The sequence below is a fragment of the Perna viridis genome, chromosome 14, assembly GCF_037379345.1.
Source record: "Perna viridis isolate PV_CMFRI_1.1 ecotype Kerala chromosome 14, ASM3737934v1, whole genome shotgun sequence".
In the NCBI taxonomy this organism is placed as follows: domain Eukaryota; kingdom Metazoa; phylum Mollusca; class Bivalvia; order Mytilida; family Mytilidae; genus Perna; species Perna viridis.
In genome coordinates, this window is record NC_142458.1 from 312,041 (window position 1) to 324,559 (window position 12,519).

Genomic DNA, 12,519 nt, shown 5'->3' on the forward strand with positions numbered 1-12,519 from the left:
TTCATGTAACCTAAAGCAAGTAATACTCCTGCATAAAGGATAGTTTTCAAGTTACAACACATTTTTAAGTATGTGGTTAGGACTTGAAAATAGTCATTTTCCATACATTGCCTCTTATATATGAAAAAAATGAATATTTTTTTTATTTTTTGTTTTTCTTTCAAATAAATAGCTAAAGTGAGTTGCCATATAACTGTGTGGTTGATTTAAACACAGAAATGTCACAAAAGTCAACAGCCAATTTTTCAGTGGACTTTTTTTAGTGGTTCAAATGGACAGATTCTAATGCGGCAAGAAAAATAAAGGTGTTTTTTCATATAAAAACTGAATTTTTTCAAAAAGTATCTAAAGCAGACAGTTGTTATTATAATATTTATACCACAAAACTATTTTTCTTGCATCATAGCTATCTGTTTTTAAAAAAAAGTCCTTTTCCTGTCATATTGAGGTCCTTTTGTATCTGCCTGGGGTACCAAAATGGCTTAAAATCTGTATTTTCTGCATATGAAAAGCTGTATTTTTTTAAAACTATGATATTGGTATAATTTTTTTTGGATTTATTATAATTGAAATGACCATATCTATAGTTTAAAACAGTTGGTTGTACCAGTCATTATACTTTACTTTAAACAAGAGGCTCCCTTGAGTTAAAGACAAAAAAGGAGGTTCGAATATTAATATTTCCATATATGGAAGTCACAAGTGGGGATTAAATAATGATTTGGAACTCATAGTACAGCTCATGTATCTACCATGTCAGAATAAACCACAAATTTGCTTAGCTTGACTAATGCAGCAGCTTTTTATCAAACGTAATATTTTCTGGCTAACACTGAGATATTAGTCTCATGTCTGGAATAGGGTACCTATATAAAAATTTTAACAGAAAACTCATGTTTATAGCAGGGCAATGATGTTCTGAATTTTCAGTATGAAAATGAATACTCTAGCAGAAAAACAACAACTTTTATGATTATATTGAAATGTTTATTAGTAATAGGTACCAGTATCGTATTGCATATCCCTGAGCAGGTGTACGTCAAAAGATGGATGCTATAAAAATGTAGTGCATTTTCTTTTTGCCTCTCTACAAACTAATATTTTGTCAAAAGATATGAACAATGACTTATAAAATAGAGCAAACATCACACTGTAAGATGAAGAACTTTTTTAAAAGAAAATCTAACATAATATCATAAAAATGTTCCACTGAAAAGGTTGGTTTGGTGAGTGCAAAACGAAAGTGAAAGTAGGGAAAATGGCTATTTATAGTTCGAGACTACTTTTCTGTCCGATCTTCGTGGACTCACCCTATTTTCTTTGCGGGAAATTATTTTTTCACATGTCCTTAGAAATGCTACATAAGTGAAAGTTTTATTGAATCAATTTACATATTTTTTGAAAAATCCTAAAAATATGCACTTCACTATAGAAGTCTATGGGAAAATTAATACGATACTGAGACCTAGTAAGCCAGTTTTTCAAGTAAAGTTGGACATTCAGCAAGTGGTCTTTACCAGCTGAAAAAGTAGTACCCCAATGCAGGTAACACTTTTAAGATGAATTAGCCAAACTTTTGAACCTGATTTTTTATGGTAGCTCTGGTTTTTTGCATTTATGGTTAATCTTTACCAAATTTGGAAATGCATTTTGTTTTCATGAATTTGTATAATATCAGTTCAATAAAATTATTATCTTGACTGTTTATGATGAGCATATCTATATTCATGTAACCTAAAGCAATTTATACTCCTGCATAAAGGATAGTTTTCAAGTTACAACACATTTTTAAGTATGTGGTTAGGACTTGAAAATAGTCATTTTCCATACATTGCCTCTTATATATGAAAAAATGAATATTTTTTTTATTTTTTGTTTTTCTTTCCAATAAATAGCTAAAGTGAGTTGCCATATAACTGTGTGGTTGATTTAAACACAGAAATGTCACAAAAGTCAACAGCCAATTTTTCAGTGGACTTTTTTTAGTTGTTCAAATGGACAGATTCTAATGCGGCAAGAAAAATAAAGGTGTTTTTTCATATAAAAACTGAATTTTTTCAAAAAGTATCTAAAGCAGACAGTTGTTATTATAATATTTATACCACAAAACTATTTTTCTTGCATCATAGCTATCTGTTTTAAAGAAAAAGTCCTTTTCCTGCCATATTGAGGTCCTTTTGTATCTGCCTGGGGTACCAAAATGGCTTAAAATCTGTATTTTCTGCATATGAAAAGCTATATTTTTTTAAAACTATGATATTGGTATAATTTTTTTTGGATTTATTATAATTGAAATGACCATATCTATAGTTTAAAACAGTTGGTTGTACCAGTCATTATACTTTACTTTAAACAAGAGGCTCCCTTGAGTTAAAGACAAAAAAGGAGGTTCGAATATTAATATTTCCATATATGGAAGTCACAAGTGGGGATTAAATAATGATTTGGAACTCATAGTACAGCTCATGTATCTACCATGTCAGAATAAACCACAAATTTGCTTAGCTTGACTAATGCAGCAGCTTTTTATCAAACGTAATATTTTCTGGCTAACACTGAGATATTAGTCTCATGTCTGGAATAGGGTACCTATATAAAAATTTTAACAGAAAACTCATGTTTATAGCAGGGCAATGATGTTCTGAATTTTCAGTATGAAAATGAATACTCTAGCAGAAAAACAACAACTTTTATGATTATATTGAAATGTTTATTAGTAGTAAGCCAGTTTTTCAAGTAAAGTTGGATATTCAGCAAGTGGTCTTTACCAGCTGAAAAAGTAGTACCCCAATGCAGGTAACACTTTTAAGATGAATTAGCCAACTTTTGAACCTGATTTTTTATGGTAGCTCTGGTTTTTTGCATTTATGGTTAATCTTTACCAAATTTGGAAATGCATTTTGTTTTCATGAATTTGTATAATATCAGTTCAATAAAATTATTATCTTGACTGTTTATGATGAGCATATCTATATTCATGTAACCTAAAGCAAGTAATACTCCTGCATAAAGGATAGTTTTCAAGTTACAACACATTTTTAAGTATGTGGTTAGGACTTGAAAATAGTCATTTTCCATACATTGCCTCTTATATATGAAAAAAATGAATATTTTTTTTATTTTTTGTTTTTCTTTCAAATAAATAGCTAAAGTGAGTTGCCATATAACTGTGTGGTTGATTTAAACACAGAAATGTCACAAAAGTCAACAGCCAATTTTTCAGTGGACTTTTTTTAGTGGTTCAAATGGACAGATTCTAATGCGGCAAGAAAAATAAAGGTGTTTTTTCATATAAAAACTGAATTTTTTCAAAAAGTATCTAAAGCAGACAGTTGTTATTATAATATTTATACCACAAAACTATTTTTCTTGCATCATAGCTATCTGTTTTAAAAAAAAAGTCCTTTTCCTGTCATATTGAGGTCCTTTTGTATCTGCCTGGGGTACCAAAATGGCTTAAAATCTGTATTTTCTGCATATGAAAAGCTGTATTTTTTTAAAACTATGATATTGGTATAATTTTTTTTGGATTTATTATAATTGAAATGACCATATCTATAGTTTAAAACAGTTGGTTGTACCAGTCATTATACTTTACTTTAAACAAGAGGCTCCCTTGAGTTAAAGACAAAAAAGGAGGTTCGAATATTAATATTTCCATATATGGAAGTCACAAGTGGGGATTAAATAATGATTTGGAACTCATAGTACAGCTCATGTATCTACCATGTCAGAATAAACCACAAATTTGCTTAGCTTGACTAATGCAGCAGCTTTTTATCAAACGTAATATTTTCTGGCTAACACTGAGATATTAGTCTCATGCCTGGAATAGGGTACCTATATAAAAATTTTAACAGAAAACTCATGTTTATAGCAGGGCAATGATGTTCTGAATTTTCAGTATGAAAATGAATACTCTAGCAGAAAAACAACAACTTTTATGATTATATTGAAATGTTTATTAGTAATAGGTACCAGTATCGTATTGCATATCCCTGAGCAAGTGTACGTCAAAAGATGGATGCTATAAAAATGTAGTGCATTTTCTTTTTGCCTCTCTACAAACTAATATTTTGTCAAAAGATATGAACAATGACTTATAAAATAGAGCAAACATCACACTGTAAGATGAAGAACTTTTTTAAAAGAAAATCTAACATAATATCATAAAAATGTTCCACTGAAAAGGTTGGTTTGGTGAGTGCAAAACGAAAGTGAAAGTAGGGAAAATGGCTATTTATAGTTCGAGACTACTTTTCTGTCCGATCTTCGTGGACTCACCCTATTTTCTTTGCGGGAAATTATTTTTTCACATGTCCTTAGAAATGCTACATAAGTGAAAGTTTTATTGAATCAATTTACATATTTTTTGAAAAATCCTAAAAATATGCACTTCACTATAGAAGTCTATGGGAAAATTAATACGATACTGAGACCTAGTAAGCCAGTTTTTCAAGTAAAGTTGGACATTCAGCAAGTGGTCTTTACCAGCTGAGAAAGTAGTACCCCAATGCAGGTAACACTTTTAAGATGAATTAGCCAACTTTTGAACCTGATTTTTTATGGTAGCTCTGGTTTTTTGCATTTATGGTTAATCTTTACCAAATTTGGAAATGCATTTTGTTTTCATGAATTTGTATAATATCAGTTCAATAAAATTATTATCTTGACTGTTTATGATGAGCATATCTATATTCATGTAACCTAAAGCAATTTATACTCCTGCATAAAGGATAGTTTTCAAGTTACAACACATTTTTAAGTATGTGGTTAGGACTTGAAAATAGTCATTTTCCATACATTGCCTCTTATATATGAAAAAATGAATATTTTTTTTATTTTTTGTTTTTCTTTCCAATAAATACCTAAAGTGAGTTACGATATAACTGTGTGGTTGATTTAAACACAGAAATGTCACAAAAGTCAACAGCCAATTTTTCAGTGGACTTTTTTTAGTTGTTCAAATGGACAGATTCTAATGCGGCAAGAAAAATAAAGGTGTTTTTTCATATAAAAACTGAATTTTTTCAAAAAGTATCTAAAGCAGACAGTTGTTATTATAATATTTATACCACAAAACTATTTTTCTTGCATCATAGCTATCTGTTTTAAAGAAAAAGTCCTTTTCCTGCCATATTGAGGTCCTTTTGTATCTGCCTGGGGTACCAAAATGGCTTAAAATCTGTATTTTCTGCATATGAAAAGCTATATTTTTTTAAAACTATGATATTGGTATAATTTTTTTTGGATTTATTATAATTGAAATGACCATATCTATAGTTTAAAACAGTTGGTTGTACCAGTCATTATACTTTACTTTAAACAAGAGGCTCCCTTGAGTTAAAGACAAAAAAGGAGGTTCGAATATTAATATTTCCATATATGGAAGTCACAAGTGGGGATTAAATAATGATTTGGAACTCATAGTACAGCTCATGTATCTACCATGTCAGAATAAACCACAAATTTGCTTAGCTTGACTAATGCAGCAGCTTTTTATCAAACGTAATATTTTCTGGCTAACACTGAGATATTAGTCTCATGCCTGGAATAGGGTACCTATATAAAAATTTTAACAGAAAACTCATGTTTATAGCAGGGCAATGATGTTCTGAATTTTCAGTATGAAAATGAATACTCTAGCAGAAAAACAACAACTTTTATGATTATATTGAAATGTTTATTAGTAATAGGTACCAGTATCGTATTGCATATCCCTGAGCTGGTGTACGTCAAAAGATGGATGCTATAAAAATATAGTGCATTTTCTTTTTGCCTCTCTACAAACTAATATTTTGTCAAAAGATATGAACAATGACTTATAAAATAGAGCAAACATCACACTGTAAGATGAAGAACTTTTTTAAAAGAAAATCTAACATAATATCATAAAAATGTTCCACTGAAAAGGTTGGTTTGGTGAGTGCAAAACGAAAGTGAAAGTAGGGAAAATGGCTATTTATAGTTCGAGACTACTTTTCTGTCCGATCTTCGTGGACTCACCCTATTTTCTTTGCGGGAAATTATTTTTTCACATGTCCTTAGAAATGCTACATAAGTGAAAGTTTTATTGAATCAATTTACATATTTTTTGAAAAATCCTAAAAATATGCACTTCACTACAGAAGTCTATGGGAAAATTAATACGATACTGAGACCTAGTAAGCCAGTTTTTCAAGTAAAGTTGGACATTCAGCAAGTGGTCTTTACCAGCTGAAAAAGTAGTACCCCAATGCAGGTAACACTTTTAAGATGAATTAGCCAACTTTTGAACCTGATTTTTTATGGTAGCTCTGGTTTTTTGCATTTATGGTTAATCTTTACCAAATTTGGAAATGCATTTTGTTTTCATGAATTTGTATAATATCAGTTCAATAAAATTATTATCTTGACTGTTTATGATGAGCATATCTATATTCATGTAACCTAAAGCAATTTATACTCCTGCATAAAGGATAGTTTTCAAGTTACAACACATTTTTAAGTATGTGGTTAGGACTTGAAAATAGTCATTTTCCATACATTGCCTCTTATATATGAAAAAATGAATATTTTTTATATTTTTTGTTTTTCTTTCCAATAAATAGCTAAAGTGAGTTGCGATATAACTGTTTGGTTGATTTAAACACAGAAATGTCACAAAAGTCAACAGCCAATTTTTCAGTGGACTTTTTTTAGTGGTTCAAATGGACAGATTCTAATGTGGCAAGAAAAATAAAGGTGTTTTTTCATATAAAAACTGAATTTTTTCAAAAAGTATCTAAAGCAGACAGTTGTTATTATAATATTTATACCACAAAACTATTTTTCTTGCATCATAGCTATCTGTTTTAAAGAAAAAGTCCTTTTCCTGTCATATTGAGGTCCTTTTGTATCTGCCTGGGGTACCAAAATGGCTTAAAATCTGTATTTTCTGCATATGAAAAGCTATATTTTTTTAAAACTATGATATTGGTATAATTTTTTTTGGATTTATTATAATTGAAATGACCATATCTATAGTTTAAAACAGTTGGTTGTACCAGTCATTATACTTTACTTTAAACAAGAGGCTCCCTTGAGTTAAAGACAAAAAAGGAGGTTCGAATATTAATATTTCCATATATGGAAGTCACAAGTGGGGATTAAATAATGATTTGGAACTCATAGTACAGCTCATGTATCTACCATGTCAGAATAAACCACAAATTTGCTTAGCTTGACTAATGCAGCAGCTTTTTATCAAACGTAATATTTTCTGGCTAACACTGAGATATTAGTCTCATGCCTGGAATAGGGTACCTATATAAAAATTTTAACAGAAAACTCATGTTTATAGCAGGGCAATGATGTTCTGAATTTTCAGTATGAAAATGAATACTCTAGCAGAAAAACAACAACTTTTATGATTATATTGAAATGTTTATTTGGTAAAGCAGTCTCCAGAGGTGGAAAATGAGAGAAACCAACTGCTAGATTCTCGTACCTGAATACTCTTGAGGGAAGTCAACTAGCTCGGACTGGTGAACTACCAGCTTTTGTGCCATACAAACCAAGAAGAGATATTTACTTAGATGCCAAAGGACATACATTCAGTCAGAAGGTCGCAGACTCAGAGAAGATGCCAGATTTTCATACATAAAACAGCCCTTTTAAGGGCTACCTAATATATTTCAAAAAGATTCTTAAATTGAAAAAAAGCCAAAGTAAAAGAATGGGATAAAAAGGGTCCCCTTACTGTAGTTTTGTCCCTTCAAACTTATAAACTACATGTACCATACATGTATCATCTCCGAATTTCTGAGGGAAAAAACTGAAAGCCTTTTTATCAGTCAATGGAAGTATGTAAACTCAAACTTACTATACTTGTAACTTTTCTTTATGTATAAACTACATGTACATGTACAAGGTTGAAATTTGAGCCCGATGCATTAATTTTAATGTGTCGATATGCACAGGCACATAATGTAATACTGACCGAATTGTGTATTGTGCTTTTACTGCACGACTCATTTTAAAAGCACAAGCTTGGTACATGTGCTTGTTACAATCATACATGTATGTTAATGTAGGAGGAATAGGGCATATTCTGTAAAGAGCCTTATATTATTTGTTTACATTTTGTTTTGTTTCCATATTACCCAACAATACCGTTAAACAACTCATATACACGTAATCAGTGTGTATAGATCTTTTAGAGTTGTGAACACTGCTCACTTTCTGTCCCGTCCATTTTATTAGATCTCTAACTATCATCAATAAAAACTAAGCCCTGCCCAAGTTCAAATGTATCTCAAAATATCCGCCTTTTGCATATAAAGTCTATCAAACTAGCTCGATTCATTATATATATGGGCCGTTATGAGGGAAAAAGCAACATACGTAGATACGTGTAACAGTGGTCAACGATGTACATGTACAACACTATAACGCTCTTGAAAACTTCACCTGAAACCTGCTTTTGTTTTATCACGGCTTTGATTGTAAACATATTGTGTTTTGTTTTTTTCGTCGGTCATGATTACCATACAGTTAAGGAAGGAGTTAGCTGATGCACGGGGATGCGTGACCAGGTGAGTGAAGGAACTCTAATGTTATAGGAAAACGAAGCAAAAGACACATCAAGAAGATGATGCATGGTAAAATCCATGGTGCATCGGTAAATTCCGTGGAGAGACCAAACCAGCAGATTCCCAAACAGCGTCACATTTTATGACAGAATCATCGAAATCTTTCAAAAAGATTCTTAAATTGATAGTTCTAATAAAACTCATAAGGAGAGTAGCCCCGCTTTATACAAGTTTCTAGTTACACGTATGTGCACTAGCACTGATAATTACAAAAGACCCCACATTACTTTTTGAAGTTTTTATGCTGCAATCACATCTTAAATCATTAAAAAAGAAACAAATAAATAAATAAATAAATAAATAAATTCTATTTGCGACACAGCCTCAGAGAAACACTTAAATTACAAATTCCTTCACTTTGGCTAATCGACACATTTTCTGTTCATTCAACGGCGGACGTTACACCTTTTTTTGTTTTTTTTGTTAATCAGTACACATAGCCGCTTTGCGGTCGTTTACTTATAAAAGAAACAATTGTGCTTGTATTCTGTAATGTTCTTAGGCTTAGACAAAGGGTTGACAGAAAGCCCAGGAACATTATTGCCAAGTTTGCTAAGTATAGTGACCATGAACGGGTAAGGTCAGCTGCCATTGATAAACTCAAAGGGAGAAGGGGCGTTGCAGTTTTCCAACAATACCCCACTGAAATAAGCAACAGGAGAAAAGAACTTATCCCGAAAATGATTGAGCTTAAGCAGCAGGGTAATCGTAATGTACCACTAGTATTGGATAAACTGTACGTTGGGAACCAGTTAGTCAACAACCCCCTTAATGAACAGGCATTTCCTATGGACAATCAACGTCCATCTACTAGTAGACAATCTACTATACCTCCTCCAACTCAAGTGTCCAGGGAACCACCTCCGCAATTCTTTGGTCAGCCCGGAAACCAACGTGGTGACTTTTGCATCCCCCCTCCCGCTGGGGGTAGCTAGGAACTCGCTAACAGGAGTCGAACTGTGAACGTTGGTAGTGATGTGTTAAAAAACATACACGTATCGTGTTTAAATGTCTGTGGGCTCAAGTCCAAATTGTTGTGTCCAGAATTTTGTAATTTAATAAAGACAAATGACATTTTAATTTTTGTAGAAACAAAAACTGATAGTTATGATGATATTGAAGGCAATTTGCCAAAAGGTTATTTATGCTTTTCAAAATATAGGTCGAAATTTGTAAAGAAATCAGGTGGAATTGTAATTGTTTATCGAGAAGGGATAAAAGAGTTTTTAAAATTTCATATTACAAATTGTGATTTTGTTCAGTGGGTGGAAATCCAATCAGAAATTTTGAGTACTGACAAAAATTTATTATTGGGTGGAATTTATATACCTCCTGAAAATACTAAGTATGCTACTAATGAAGCATTTACAGATATAGAAAATGAAATGTTGGTGTTAAACAGTAAAACAGATTGTAATGTCTGTCCTGTTGGTGATTTTAATGCTAAAACTAAGCTTCTGAATGATGTGGTTATACCAGAAGACTCTCTCTTTGAAATATTAGATGAAATTGTAGATGATGATGACCTATTGTCTTATGTATATGATTATCAGGTGTTAGTACAAAATAATATTCCTTTACAAAGGTATTCTACAGATCAGTCAGCTCCAAATAATTTTGGATATAAATTGATTGAGTTTTGTAAAAGAAATAATTTGTATATAGGTAATGGTAGATTACCAGGAAATGACTACCAAGTCGGTATTAAAACTTGTAAAAATGTTTCATTAATTGACTATGTATTATTGTCTTCGCATTGTTTTGAATTGTTTAGTTTTTTTTAATGTGAATGACTTTGATCCGTTATTTTCTGACGTACATAATTGTATTACGTTTTGTCTCAATGCTTCAGTGCGCACAGTTACTATAAATCCCACGCCTCCACCTTATAACTCACCTACGCATGTCCCTAGATGGGTGAGTTATAAGGAGAACCGGTTTATTGAATCGATTAATAATGACGTCACATGTCTAACTGAGTTACAAACAAAATTGGAAGAAATTCGGTCACAGGGTCAAGGTGAAGTGTCTGTTGATAGTTTAAACGAAGTTGTCCGTCAAATTGCTGCTTTGTTTAAAACATCGGCATTGTCTTCATTTGGCAAACCAAAGCGCCATAGTACCGAAAAAGAAAATCATAAAGTTTGGTTCGATAAAAAGTGTGCCGAATCACGTGCAAAATTTCATAAGGCACGGAATCGGTATTGTTTTATTAAGAATAGAGAAAACCGGGAGGCTCTTAAAAATGCGAGTAAACAGTACAACTCGCAAATAATACGAGTTACAAAAATTATCAGCACAGATTCGAACAAGATTTACGTCTAACCTTCAAGAAAGATTTAAAAAAACTTTGGAAAATTTTGAATCGAGTAAGAAAAGGAGGAACAAATGCTCATAATAAAATCACTATTGAGCAATTGTACGAATACTTTAAATCGTTAAATAAAAATGACGATGATACGGAGTTTGATCCTGATGCTGATAGTTTTAATGTTGATGAAGATGTGATTGCCATTTTGGATTGTCCTATTACTGAAGATGAAATCAAGTTGGCAATTAAATCTTTAAAAAATGGTAAAGCGTCAGGTGACGATGAAATTGTCAATGAATTTATAAAAAGTTCTATTGCCAATATGTTGCCAATATATGTAAAATTGTTCAATATTGTTTTCGATACGGGCTTGATACCTGGTACTTGGTTGTCTGGAATTATTAAACCCATATACAAAAACAAAGGTGATCGGGATGATTTAGATAATTATAGAGCAATTTGTCTTACATCCAACTTGGGTAAAGTGTTTACCTCTGTGATAAACACTAGACTCAATAAGATGTCTGATGAATTTCGACTTATATCTGACTCTCAAGGTGGTTTCAGGAAAGGTTATAGTGCACAGGACAATATATTTATTTTTCACTCCCTCATTTCTATATATCTTTCATCAGGTAAAAAATTGTACTGTGCTTTCATTGATTTCAGGAAAGCTTTTGACACAGTTTGGAGAGTTGGATTATTTCAAAAATTATTAAAAAATAATATTAGTGGGAAAGTGTTTAATGTTATTTTGAACATGTACACTAATATTAAATCATGTGTTAAAATGGGAGAACTTAAAACAGAATATTTCCCATGTGAAATAGAGGTCCGTCAAGGGGAAAACTCTCTCCATTTCTGTTTGCCTTGTATCTAAACGATCTGGAAGAGTTTTTTACCGAAAACTCTATTTCAAGTTTACAATATCTAGATACAAAAAGTTTAGTAAATATAGGATTTTATATTAAATTGTTTATACTTCTATATGCAGATGACACTGTAATTTTTGCGGATACACCTGAGGAATTACAAACTGCTTTAGATGTATTTGATCAATATTGTGCAACTTGAAAGCTGACTGTGAACGTTTCAAAAACAAAAATTACAATTTTTTCTAAGCGGAAATCTACTAGAAGGGTACATTTTAATATTTTTGAGCAGAATATAGAAATATGTGATTCGTATACATATCTGGGTCTTATATTCAATTATAATGGTAATTTTTATAAGTCCAGAAACAAACTCGTAGAGCAGGCACAAAAAGCTCTTTATGCTCTTTATTACAAGGTAAATAACATAAGTATTCCCATAGATTTGCAATTGAAATTATTTGACTCATTAGTAGCCCCTATTTTAACCCATTCTTCAGAAATATGGGGCTTTGAAAATAAGTCAAATATAGAAAAAATTCAACTTCAATTTTGCAAGAAAATCCTAAATCTCCGTTCATCTACTCCAAATTTTATGGTGTAAGGAGAGTTAGGACGATACCCTATTGAAATCAGCATCAAGCTTAAAATGATATGTTTCTGGTTTAAACTTGTAAATAACACAGATAAATTATCTGGTAAATTGTATAATCTTATGTTCAAT

The 12,519-nt window shown here is 31.5% G+C and overlaps 1 long non-coding RNA gene across 1 annotated transcript in view; it reads right to left on the bottom strand.

Moving 5' to 3' along the window:
- Window positions 1–12,519, bottom strand: part of LOC148597649 (uncharacterized) — a 79,509-nt gene that overhangs the window by 66,290 nt on the left and 700 nt on the right. The window lies entirely within an intron of this gene.